The 13,314-nt window shown below is 38.7% G+C and overlaps 1 long non-coding RNA gene across 1 annotated transcript in view; it reads left to right on the top strand.

Moving 5' to 3' along the window:
- LOC127516409 (uncharacterized) overlaps positions 1–3,559 on the top strand; it is a 64,048-nt gene extending 60,489 nt beyond the window's left edge. The window contains exon 4 of the long non-coding RNA XR_007930984.1: positions 2,946–3,559. This is a non-coding gene — a long non-coding RNA (uncharacterized LOC127516409). The remainder of the gene's footprint in view (positions 1–2,945) is intronic.
- The last annotated feature ends 9,755 nt before the right edge of the window (positions 3,560–13,314 follow it).

Below are 13,314 nucleotides of genomic sequence, written 5' to 3'. Positions count from 1 at the left end.
CTCTTACTGGATGAAATACTCTAATGCATTAGTAAGAGCGCTGGGAGTTTTTAAATGAAAGCAGGCTTTGTTCTCCACATGTTGATATTTGACTGTAGTATCTCTGAATCCCTTCAACCAACTGGACTCCAGCCAGCTCTGCTCAGTCTGACAGTAATCTAGACAAACCAGCTATGTGAATAACCAACATAAATTAAGGGAAATTTAATGGAAATCAAATGCAATGTTGACTAGCAATAGCTGGTCATACTCATTAGTTACCCTTTCATGCAGTGTGTAAAAATACAGTCTTATGTTGACTCAAGCCCTCTTGTTTTTCAGAGTTAAAAACATAAATCAAATGTTTAAGATTGTTAGAGGGTTTTTTTAGAAGGGCTTTCATGAGGTTTTGTCTAGTAAAGGCCCACACAGTGACTTCTGATGAGACAAAGAACAAGGTTTGACTGAAGAATCCAAAGGAGTTTACATAAAATTACACAGTAAAAAATGTAATATCTTTCTCTGCCTCTGAAACATCTTTCATCTTTAGCTGACGCACTAATTTTTTTAATTTATTTTTTAACCGACTCCTTTCTGGTATGTACTTTTACGATTCAATCAGCTGATAAAATCAAGTCTTGCCCTAAATTTTTTCTTATTGAAAATCCTGATTCATTTTGAAATGCATCAGAAGGCAGAACGTTGTAAATATCTGTTATGTCAGAAACATTCATCAGGGAAGTACTAAATAAAAACAATATTCAATGTGACTGCTAGTTGCTGTAGGTTATGCACTAAACAGGCAGTGCACATGCTGTGTTTTTATAGTGGTCTTTAATTCACCTTTTCCATTGATTTGTTTAATTGGCCAGATAAACATCAGTGCTCCAGCGAGCTGTGTGGCGTTACTGAGAGTACTATTGGGGATGTTAATCAAAATTGATCAGTTACTAACATAGAAACCTCATGCTATCTTTGGTCTGAAAAGAATAGATTTTTTTTCTTTGACAATGTTGCAAACAAAGTTCTTTTTTTCAGACCTGTAAAGAAGAAATTTATCAGTCATAAATATTTCACATCAGCATTGAAACTGAATTTTGCATTATTATTTTTAAATAATATAAATATTTATTACATTTCAACTTTGGTAGATAAACTTGTTTTATTATTTTATATTCACAAGGCTATTTGATTTCAGTCGTAAATGTCTCTTACACAAAGATTTTGATTCCATTTGTTTTGTTGGCACTTCTGTTCATGTTTATATAGGGGTAGGTATGGACTTTAATAAAGCCTCAAACCACATGAATATGATGCTGGGAGCACAGTCTGATAGGTAGCATTTTTCGCTGTCGAATTGTGCTACTTACTGTTAAACACCGGCCTCATTGAGTTGTCTTTCGTGCTTGAATGGACAAAAACACACAAAATGATGCCAAAATGCCCGTTTTGTCAAGTATCCTCATAGGCACAATCTTAAATGAGTTAAATAAAGTCTAAAATGAACGTAAAGAGTTGCGAGGAAAATGCATGTCAGATCTGTCATGTGCGGCCGGTCTTAAAGTGACAGCAGCCTAATAAACCTGCTGCAGTCTGCCATTAATGTTAATCAAACAACAAAAGAGAAAGAGAAAATCACTCACTGCTCTTGACTGAATAAATTTTATAGCTCTAATACAGATTAATCTATATTTAATTTATAATTTATGCAGTGAAGGCTGTGAAGTGTTCGATAACGTTATTCAATATATGCATCAAATATTTAATCGATTGACAGCACTAATATATATATATATAATATATATATATATATATATTCAGCACTGTGCAAAAGTCTTTGGCACATTAGTATTTTCACCAAAAAATGGTTTAAAGCCAGTTATTTATATCTTTTGCTGTAGTGTGTCAGTAGGAAATATCAGTTTACATTTCCAAACATTCATTTTGCCATTAATTGTAATAATCCAGTGAGATTTTTGTATGAACATGGAGTCTGACAAGAGCCGGTATGATCTGATCTCACTATCATTGAGTCTGTCTGTGATGATACAGTACATGAAGAAACAGAAAAAACTGTGGCAACGTCTCCAAGGCGCTTGAAGAAACTGACCTGAAAAACTATCTGCAAGTGTTCCTGGACAAAAGCTGTTTTAAATGCGAAGGCTGGTCACACCAAATATTGGTTTGATTTAGTTAATAGAAGTTAATTGATAAAATCTATTTATGACATTATTTTTGAAAGCATCCTCACTTTACAGCATTTTTACACAAGTGCCTAAAAGTTTTCACAGTAGCTTTGCATAAAGGTTTCTTCAAGTGTCTTGGAGACGTTGCCACAGTTCTTCTGGATTTAGTTTGTCTCAGTTTTTTCTGTTTCTTCATGTATTGTAATCACAGACAGACTCGATGATGGTGAGATCAGATCATACCGACTCCTTGTTCACTCAAAAATCCCACAGGATTATTACAATTAATGGCAAAAGGAATGTTTGGAAATGAAAAACAATATTTCCTACTGACACACTACAGCAACGATATAAATAACTGTCTGTGAAAACACTTATGGGTCTAAGAATTTTGCACAAAACTGTATATAATTGATGTATGTTTCATCTTTTGTGTGACTTCTCACTTTCTTTTATTTTTAACCATCTTCTAGCAGCACAGTGGCTTTTTACCAGTCAAGTATTCAGTAACTGAGAAGGTGAATACTTTCTTGACATAGACAAGACGAGCTGTAGCTGAGGTCGTTGTAATGTAACTTATCTACAACCTACAGACGCTGAATTAGTAGAGGTACAACATGCCAAGATTTTTAATGATAGATCTTAACAAATGAGCCCTACTCCCTTACATTTTCTGGCCCGAGGTAGGATGTCCTTAAATGAGGTTAGCAGCATCTCTCAGTTGATAACGGATGCAGGGGAAAAAGTGAACAGACACATAATTCTTCTCTTCCCTCCCAGGAACAACTGTTAATCATCACAAAGTTAGAGAAGTCAGCCAGTTGAGTTGGACGTCATGGTTCTTGTGGTACCAGAGGCTGTCCAGTGGCATAATTAAATACATACAGAATATGTGGGTGCGGTGTCGATATGCTGTCTAATAGAGTACGACAGTGGAAAAACAAGAAATGGACCATGTTAACCTCACATGCAAACGAAAACCGGCTGCAGTTTTGAAGGGGAAATTAATTTCATGGACTGATAATGACTGGCCTCTGTCCACAAAGCAGCTGCTCCGGGACTCTAATGAAAGAATGTGTGTTGTAGTAAGTGATTTTACTTGGATTTACTTGAATTCAACAGGTAATGGCATTCTGGAATTTTTTTTTTTCCACCCTGGTCCATAAATCTGTAAGCTTGTAAGACCTTAAACTTATTTAACTTTCAAACAAGACTGTCAAGACAACATTTGGAGTTTGTTTTGACGAATTTCCCTTTTCTTCTGGAAATGACACTTGTTATATGAATTTAATTGAATTTCAGTTCAATTTTATTAAATTTTTTTTATCTAAATTTGAATTTCAAGTTTCTGTTTGCTACCTCATTTAAATTCAAGAATTGTATTTTATATATTGTAAAAGTCATCAGTCCCCTGATTTAATACTTCATAGAGCCACCTTTTGCTTTAATTACAGCCATTAATATTTTTGGATATGTGTGTACTAGCTTTGCACACCTAGATTGGGGAATATTTGCCTATTCTTCCTCACAGAATTGCTCAAGTTCAGTCAAATTTTGTAGTGAGTGTCAATGGGCTGCTCTCGTCACATCCATCCACACACTTTCTATGGGATTTAAGTCAGGACTCTGACTCGGCCACTCAAGAATATTCACCTTCCTATCCTTAAGCCATTACGTTGTTCTTTTGGTGGATCATTGTCGTGTTGGAAGATGAATGACCTGCCCATCTTCAGCTGTCTAGCAGAGGGATGCAGGTTTTCCTCAAGAATTTGGATGTACTTGGTAGCATCCATTTTCCCTTCAATCCTGACCAGTCGCCCACTCCCCGCTGAAGAGAAACGCCCTCACAACATAATGCTGCCACTACCATGCTTCACAGGAGGTATGGTGTGTTTTGGGTAGTGTGCTGTGTTTGCTTTTCGCCAAACATGGCGTTTGGAGTTCAGTCCAAAAGGTCAATTTTGGTCTCATCAGACCGTAGCACCTTTTGCCAGATGGCATCAGAGTCTTCCGGGTGTATTTTTGCATTGCGCAAACATGACTGAGTGTGGCACTTTTTCAGGAAAGGCTTCTTTCTTGCCACCCTGCCATACAGGCCAGCTTTGCGTAAAGCTTGTGAGATGGTTGTCACATGCACAGACCGACAAGTCCCAGCCATAAAGCCTTGTAAGTCCTTCAAAGTTGCCTTTGGCCTCTTGGTAGCTTCTGTGATCAGTGTTCTACTGGCTCAGTCATCCAGTTTGGACGGACAGCCTGATCTAGGCAATGTGTTGGTGGTGCTATACACTTTCCACTTCTTAATGATGCTCTGAACAGTACTCAAAGGCATAGCTAAAGTCTTCAAAAACTTTTCGTAGCCTTTTTCCTAACTTGTGCTTTTCTACAACCTTATCCCGGAGGCCTTTTGAAAGCACTTTCCCAACCATGGTGAATTTTTTGCAGTACCATGCACTATTAACAGTGTAATCTTCAAGAAACAGCTAGTTTTATTGTGAAGTAATCAAAACCATTACAATTGATGTCAGGTTAAACAGTTAGCCTGGTGTTTGATCTGGAAGTTGATAGGTAGCACCTGAGCAAGTTTATAATGGAATACTCTAAGGGGCTGATCACTTTACCAAACCCGGTATTTCACTAATTAATTTTTAATAATCCTCCGGAATGTCTTAAAATGTTATTTTCACTTTGATGATGAGGGTTATACAGCTCAAAAAAGTTAGACTTAATTATACTCAAACCCATCTAAACTTGGTTTTAGGCCTAAAATAGGACTGTATGTATTCATCATGTAGCATCATAATTGGTACAACTTCATCTGCTAGAAGATCGACGTACTTGCTTTAATGTTCCCTGTAGCAGTAATTATACTGTCAATGGGTCTGTTCCAAACCTGGTGAGCTGCCTTGCTGTCTACATGGGCAGCTGCCTTCTAAGCCAACATCCTGAAATGGAATGTCATAAGTGGGTGATTTTGCTCCCAGAATGGTTTAGTTATTATTGCATCTACCAGCTGCAGCTAACTGGATCATGCTAACCAGCCAGAACACACCTTTAATGCCTTTAAATGCTTTGCACCCATTGAAGAGGTGGAACCCAACTGTTTCCGTTGTTCTGTGTAAATAAGAAAGAATACACACCACATCGCTCTTGCATGCAAATGTTTTTTTATTACTGTTGTTGTTGTTTAATGAACCTTACTGCAGCCATGAGCATTATTTATGGCCAATTATTTCCATTTTAGCTTTTGCTTTCCTCTTCAAGGCAGCCTGTTTATTATGAGTAATCACACCGAGGACTGCACATTCATGATTCATTGTTCCCTGATCTTCTAAAACAAACAGTGGGAGAGAAGGTCCAGCTGAACAGACCTTATGTAGGCAATATTTCTAGAGTCTATGTGAAGGTACGACTTGTGCCACGATAGTCTCAGTGTTCGAGAATGAGCAGCCTTTCCTCAGGATAGACATCTCACACTCTTGGGAGTTTGAGGTTATTCATGGAGTAGGAATATCTGAGTTGACATAAATTCAATTCACGGTCGTAAATTTGTCTGAAAGTTAACTTGAGTATAGGCATAAAGTAGTAGCTAATGACATACATGGTTATATAAAGACAGCAACTGGTTGTACAGATAGCAAATAGTGATATATGCCATTTACACTAAGTGCAAAAAGTGATATATGCACTTTGCACTTGGACACTCCATTATATAAAATGAATAATGTTTACACAATATGGTCACTGGCCTCCTGGCACCATTGCTGTCTGTGTGAATCAAATTTAACAATCTTCCAAGTAAGTATTTGACCTGTGATGTTCTTAAAAACATATATTGGGCCCTATCATACACCTGGCACAATGTGACGCCAGGCACGATTCAAGTGTTTTTTGCTAGTTTCAGCAGTTATCATTTTCACATCCAGCGCCATGTTGTTTAAATAGCAAATGCACTCGTGTCCATCTGTTCACCCATGGGCATGTTGGTCTGAAAACGAGGTGTGTTTAGGCACATTTTTGGTGTGTTGCTATTTTGAGGCAACTGAAAACAACTGCACCATTGACCAACTGAAACCTGCTCTAAACAAAGTCAATGGAGCAGTATTTTTTGTGTTATTTAAAGAGCACGTTAGTAATATGCTCCTATAGGCGGGTGCACAACGCACATACACTCGGCTTATTACACACACAGGGACGTGCAGCAGCACACAAACATTTTTAAATATTGAAAATAAAAGGATTCCTCTCTGGAGAAGCGTTCAGTCTTTCTGCTTGCAAATTCCGCCATGTAAATAGGGAATCCGCCATGGCGCAAGCGCAACTGGCTTTTAAAGGGAGTGGGAGATGAGACTCTGATTGGTTTATTGCACGTTATGCCCAAAACACACCCATGACTCATTAAGAGAATAAGTACAACCATTTTGGACCCTTCGTCTGGCACGCCGACCATTTTTTCCGTTGTTAAACTAGCAAAAGTGGATTCGGATACGGTGGATTCGGATTCGGTGCACCTTGCGCCATGCGCTTCAGACCATGTGCTTAGATCATTAAAATAGGGCCCTTAGTGTCAAAAATTGCACCATTCCCAATAGACATTTGCAACAATTTGTTGTAGTATTGAAACAACCGAGCCCATTCAGTAAACCATAGTCCAGTACATCACTGTTGATTGCTTGATTCTGATCGATTTGCAGACGTTCCAAGGTGTTGATTAATTTTTAAAACTTGTCAGCTATGAAGTAGTTAACAATTGTGGTAGGCTTTTTGGGCTGTAAACATAGAAAATAACAAATGTACATGTGGTAACTGTGGTATAAGTGGAATAATTGACTCCATACTCCAAAATTATTGAAATCTGTCGTGCATATTGGCCACATTACCTCAGGTTGTGCATTATATATTTATATTACAACAGTCAGTTATTTTTTACATAAACTATTCCAAATGATTTTTGGCGTAACCTGATAAAACTATTGGGTGTGGAGGAGGGCTGCTCTGAGATCATACTGAAGTTTCAATCTTCTAGCTTACTGTAAACAAGCATTTTCAGTATTTGAGGTGTAGGAGTATCCCAAGATTATAAACTGTGTTTGACAGTTTCAGAGGTATATATTTAATCCAAATATCAGCTTCCAACTTGCTGGAAAGTCAAAGAAAATATACATGTTCATCCTGATTTTTACTATTTGGTTTAATTACTACAAACACAAAACCTACAAAAGGGAAACACATCGTCAATGCTTTGGTCAGAAAGTAATTACAATAAAACAGTCTTTTTGAGCAGTGACAGAACTTCAGTGCTAAAAAAAAAAAAAAAAAAATCAAATAAACTGAAAAACATCATCCATGACATTGTCCCTTGAGTACAAAACTGGTTATCATGAAATGGCCCGTACCTCTCAAACACAAATATTAATTTTGAGGATATGGATTTTTGAAATCTCTAAATCTCACAAATAATAAGGCTGCCTTTCACTGAGCAAACATGGAATAAAATTAAATGCAGTGGGAAAGAAAGAGAGAAGGAGAGAGAGAGGGGTATTGCATTTTCACAGAATGTTTTATGGCATTGGATAACAGAAACAGAGACATTATCCAGTTTTTAATTAGATATGGGTCCTCTGGTTTGCCCGAAGGAGCTCTCGCTAGAGACTGTTTCAAAAGGAGTCGCTGCCATTGGGCCGTCTGGAAACTTAGGGTAATGGACCGTGACACACAGTTACCAATTGGGACAAAACTGGAAATTTGGACATAGTGAGAAACCAATGAACAAAGAAAGGTCAAGCATTCCTCCTCAGGCCACTATTGACTGCTGCATTACTGTAATTCAGCTGTTGACAGATTTGATAAAGCATGAGAAACTCAGCAGCCCAACTGGAAAACAATCAAAATGAATAGTGTAAATCAACAAGCATGACTAGGAACAATATGCATGAAGTTAAATAAATGATGACGGAATTTTTGGGTGAACTATACCATTAAGATGGCCTTTAATAGATGTCATGGTCTTGTAAATGTATGATACTACATAAACAGATGTTACACAAACTCTGAGAGAAATCTAGCCTTACTTATCACCAACTTTTGACGATTCCTTAGGACATCAGATTTACCCATCACTCATCTTCTAATCAGTCATTATTTCATACCATTTCCCCTCTTAATAAGAACGGAGCCACCGATATGATTAATGCTCAATTATTAATGTTTTTGTAGCATTTTCTGTGGAGGATCATTTAGCTAGAATTGGTCCTCTGGGTCTCCATCTCTTCCATCTCTGATGGTGTACTCTCATTCTTGGAGGCTTTCACTAAACTGGTGCATCTAACAAGCATGTGGGCTGGTGTTATTTTGTTTTATGTCCCTAATGCTTTTAACTCCTCAAAGTAGCTTCACAAAATGCAGTCGCTGCCGTTCTAAAGATCATTATGAGTCAATTAAATGGTCTCTGGATACCTCCTCGCTTTCTAGGACACAGTAATGTGGTTTGATCATCAGATAAATGTTGTGTTTGAGAGTGCGTGTGCTAATGCTGTTGTTAACCATGCAATCCAAAGGAAGCCATAGGGCTTGTAGGGGTATATCCCACTTGAAATTTAATGTACTTTTTAATTCCTTCAATGCATTAGTCCACTGTAATTAAAGCATGTAATGCTGGTTTATCAACATAATTGCAAGTGAAGTGACAAAATGAACTAAATTTTTGCATTTGTGTATCTTGATGCTAGGGTTTTATAGTTGGATTCTTGGGTGGTTCCTATAGGTGAGAAAAACACCAATAGGAAGTCTCTTATTGTGATATTCTTGTTCCTAGATATGGCTTTGCTTAGTCCTTCAATGCCCAGTGTATTAGATTTTAAAATAAATATTTTTGAGTAATATCAGTTTTACTTTTATGTCACACTTTTCACACATTGTTTCAAAGCAGCTTTACAGAAATTCTGATTTCACTGTTCACTGTTTAACTTTAGTTAGTGTGTAATGTTGCTGTTTGAGCATAAACAACATCTGCAGAGTTATGACGCTCAAAGTTCAATGCAAAGAGAGAGATTTTCTTTTACAGAAATTGTTTTTTAAGGGCTACAACAAACGGCTGGTAGGGACTACAATGAGCCTTTTCCTGGGTTGGTGACATCACAAACCCTAAAATTGACATAAACCCCGCCCCCGAGAACACGCAACAAAGGGGGTGAGGCCGTGTTGGGCTGCTTTAGAGAAGAGGAAGTTGTTGTAGAAGAGTGTTGTTACTATGCCGTCATTTTACGCCGGACTGCTTCACAAACGAGGGTCAATTCAACACTGGATTTGCACAAAAGATTAACATGACGGCACATGCTAGTCGATGAGTTGAATCAACTCCACAGCAACTACATAAATTTATCCACTAACCATTCAGAAACGTCCAGTTGCTTTCTAAAAGTTTTTTCTCTCCATCAGTGTCGACTCCGGTTTGAACAATGTAAGGCTGAACACCGTTACTGACAATCCTCATTTTGGCTGCGTGAGATTCTCCAGCTTTGTTGTTGTTGAGCAACCGAAGAACGAGCTGTTAAAGCTCCGCCCTCTTCTGGAAAGGGGGCCGGGAGCAGAAAAACGGTGTGTTTTTGATCACACCCAAATAGGGGCAAATTTGACAAGCTGTAGTAAATGATCTGTGGGGTTTTGAGCTGAAACTTGACAGACACATTCTGGGGACACCAGAGACTTACAGTATATTACATCTTGTGAAAAAAAGGGCATAATAGGTCCCCTTTAAGTTCGATTTCAAAATAAAGTACTTTATAACTATTTAACTGTGACTGTTTATATGACTATCAAGTTATATAGCTACAAAGTTAGGTGCCTAGTTTAACACACTGCTATGCGGTTGTTCTGAGTGGTTACTAGGGCATTGCAAGGTGGTTTCTGGGTCTTTCTGTGTGGTTACTAGGGAGTTGCTAGGTAATTGCAATGAGGTTCTCCTGGGACCGGATGCGCCAGCTGTGCGTAAGTTACAACTTAGCCTAGTTTTGACATAAATGCATGGGCACTAGTAACTTATGCACTACTAAATATTTTTGCGTTGCACCATTAAACTTAGTTGAAGTGTAACTTTACGTATAAACTAAATATTTACGGAAACTCAATAAGCTCATGTTTTACCCGACAGACTTCAGTTCTTCAGACATGCATTGGCAAAACAAGTTAGAAAGAACATGTAGAACAGCTGCTCATGTATGTGAAGGCTGCTATCAGATCAATGAGGGTAAACGTCATATTATGTGACTATGCATTACTTTACGGAGAGTTTGCGACCCACTAACTACGTTCTGCCTTAGGAATAAATGGTGCAACCGAATATAATACAGAGTTAGTTACAAACTAGTTAGTATTTACTAAGCCTCTAGTGTGGACTTTATGTTCCAATTTAAGTAAGAGCTTACGAATGATTGGTGCAACACTACCCTGGTTTCTAGGGTGTTGCTAGGTGTTTTTTTGTTTTGTTTTGAGTGGTAACTAATCTAGGATGTTATGAGTGGTTACTAGGGCAATACTAGATACTACTCATGAATGTAGCAGCCTAAAATAAGCCCACAAAAATTTCTTTAACAAGCTGCTGTTTCAAAATTAAGTCACGCAATCATTGACCAGACAGAAAGGGGGAAAAAATGTTTAATACGTCATTGCAATATACACCTTTTTCTGCACTCGCATTGGCTGGATGGATGCCAGATTGTGTGCACTGAATTCTCTCAAGGCCAGAAGTGTAACACTGCAGTCTGGATTTTTTTTTTATAATGAAAAAGAAAAAACTGCTGATCCTTTGAAACAAGACAAGAAAAATAATGAACGTCAGCGTACAGTATCCTGAGCTGCTACACGCCGTTAATTGGCAGTTGCAGTCTATTAAGATGCAGCGAGGGCTCTGGGACGGCAGTAGCCGGGAGGGCTGGGCGCTTTGTCTCGAGCTGCGGTGGAGAGCGTGAGCTGCAGCCTTGAGAGGTGTAATAGCTGCCCCTCCCAGCTCTTTGTTCGACACTCAACCGAAAACACATCTGTTTCTGCCTCCCTCTTGCTCGCTGTCCTTCTTTGACTCTTTTTCTGCTGCTCTGTCTTTTCCTATTCTCTCTGTTGGGGAATGTTGGTTCCGTTTCTTTCTAGACATCGTGATGAAGTCTTCCTGGCGCTCCTGGATGGTCTTCTCTTAGGTTATGAATGTGCTGGCCTGCTCTGACATCTGAGATCTCTCACTGGGCTTTCATAACAGCACAGTGCACCATCATAAAGATTAAGCCAGGCATGCACACACACGCGCACACACACACACACACACGCACACACACACACACAGAACGGATCTGCAGCATGTCTAAACCGCCCCATCGCAGCCATGCGGGACTGTCCAACTGTGCTACTGCAAGGAGAGGAGGGAAAATAGCATAAAGGAGATGGGAAGGAAAAAGACAAAAGGATGGGAGAGAGAAATAGAGATGGGGCAATGGAAATTCAGCTGCAGTTCCTGTAGTATCCAGTGGTAGGCGATGCAAGTCACACTTTCCCAGATAACTCCCATTGTCTCCCTGAGGCACACGCACCATCAAATCCGCAATCAAAAACACATAGACCCATTATGGAACCCATGTGATTCAATCAAATTGGGTTTTTATAAAAAATAATAAAAAAAGCTTCCATTATTGTAAAGCCTGAGCCAACATGGCTCTCCAAATACAGGCTTATGGAGATCTGTAATGTGCATTACTAGGTAATAAAATGCACCACCTAATTAACTGTCTTTCACTTGGTGATGTGTATTTAGGGGCTGAAACCTTATTGTAATTGTTAAAATTTCCAAGGATCAGCATTCTCCCCTACAAGTGATCGGGCAGACTGAACCGTAAGTCGCAGAGACTTGAAACTTTGAGGGCTGGTAGTACTCACACTGTCTACAACGTCACCAAGGCTCGCCCCAATTGGCCTGATGGGGGCGCTACAGCGGTGAAAAGTACAAAAACGCTCATAACTCCTCAACAGGTAGGCATAAGCTCAAATGTCTTACATCGTTGGAATCCTTGGCTCAAAGTGGACAAGGTGCATGCCTTGGATTGGCTCTTCATTCAGGTATTTTGGATTTTTTCAAAAACCTACTTTTGCAAACTAGTTCTAGGTTTTTGGCCTGATTGGAACCAAACCAGTGCAGCAAGATTCTCTGGAGTCTGATAATTCAATAGTCAATAATTACCAAAAAAGTTGAAATTTCAATTCACAGTCTCTAAGGGGAGCCAAAATGTTTGAAGTGGGTGGAGCCACTTTTACTAAAATAGCTATAACTCGTGAACATAATGAGATATTTTCACCAAACTCAGAACACGTGTGTATGGGCTCAATCTTTGGTCATGTGAAAAAAATTGTGGCAATTGGCCGCTTGGTGTTGCTATAACAGGAAAAAAACTATAATGAAGTCTAAAACTATAAACTGTGAAAATGGCTATAACTACTAACTATGTTAGTCTGATTGACATGAAAATTGGCATGCGGTGTCTTAGGCCAAGGTGCCAAGACTGCCTTTGAGGACATTTGTGTATCTTATAAAAAACATGGCCGCAGGCAGCCAATGAAGTTCGAGCAGTTATCAGACAAGGAATGAAACTCGCTGGGCCTGTTTGGCTCACGGCCCTAGAGGCATCTGAGAAATTTGAAAGAAATCGGCCACCAGGGGTGCCTTCACGCTTTTCACGTGCGTAAAGGATTGTTTATCACACTATTTTTTACACACGCACACGACATTCATACTATATGGTAGAATTGCTCATTCTGAGCAACATTATCTCCAGGAACGGAGATAATGTTGTTCATTAAATATTGGAGATTATTTCAAAACCAACTTTGGCGAACTAGTCCTAGGTTTTTCATCTCGATAACTGTCAAAAAGCTTTAAAAAACGTATATTTCCTTTGGTAAATTGGCTGTATTGGCTGTAAATGGCCTTTTCCATCTATGATCGAGATGGTTGCTTATTAAAACATATCTTTTTACGCATGTGCTTAATGGCTTCAAAGCACTTGAACCCCGATAATTGCTGCTCACAGCTATATTATTGTTTAATTTTGTTGTATTAATATACTGTTAACTATTAAAATATATTTAAATACATTTTAAAATGTTATAGAACAGT

The sequence above is a fragment of the Ctenopharyngodon idella genome, chromosome 7 (genome assembly GCF_019924925.1).
Source record: "Ctenopharyngodon idella isolate HZGC_01 chromosome 7, HZGC01, whole genome shotgun sequence".
Classification (NCBI taxonomy): Eukaryota; Metazoa; Chordata; class Actinopteri; order Cypriniformes; family Xenocyprididae; genus Ctenopharyngodon; species Ctenopharyngodon idella.
Note: the sequence above shows the minus strand (reverse complement) of the source record. Positions and strands in the feature narration are given on the sequence as shown.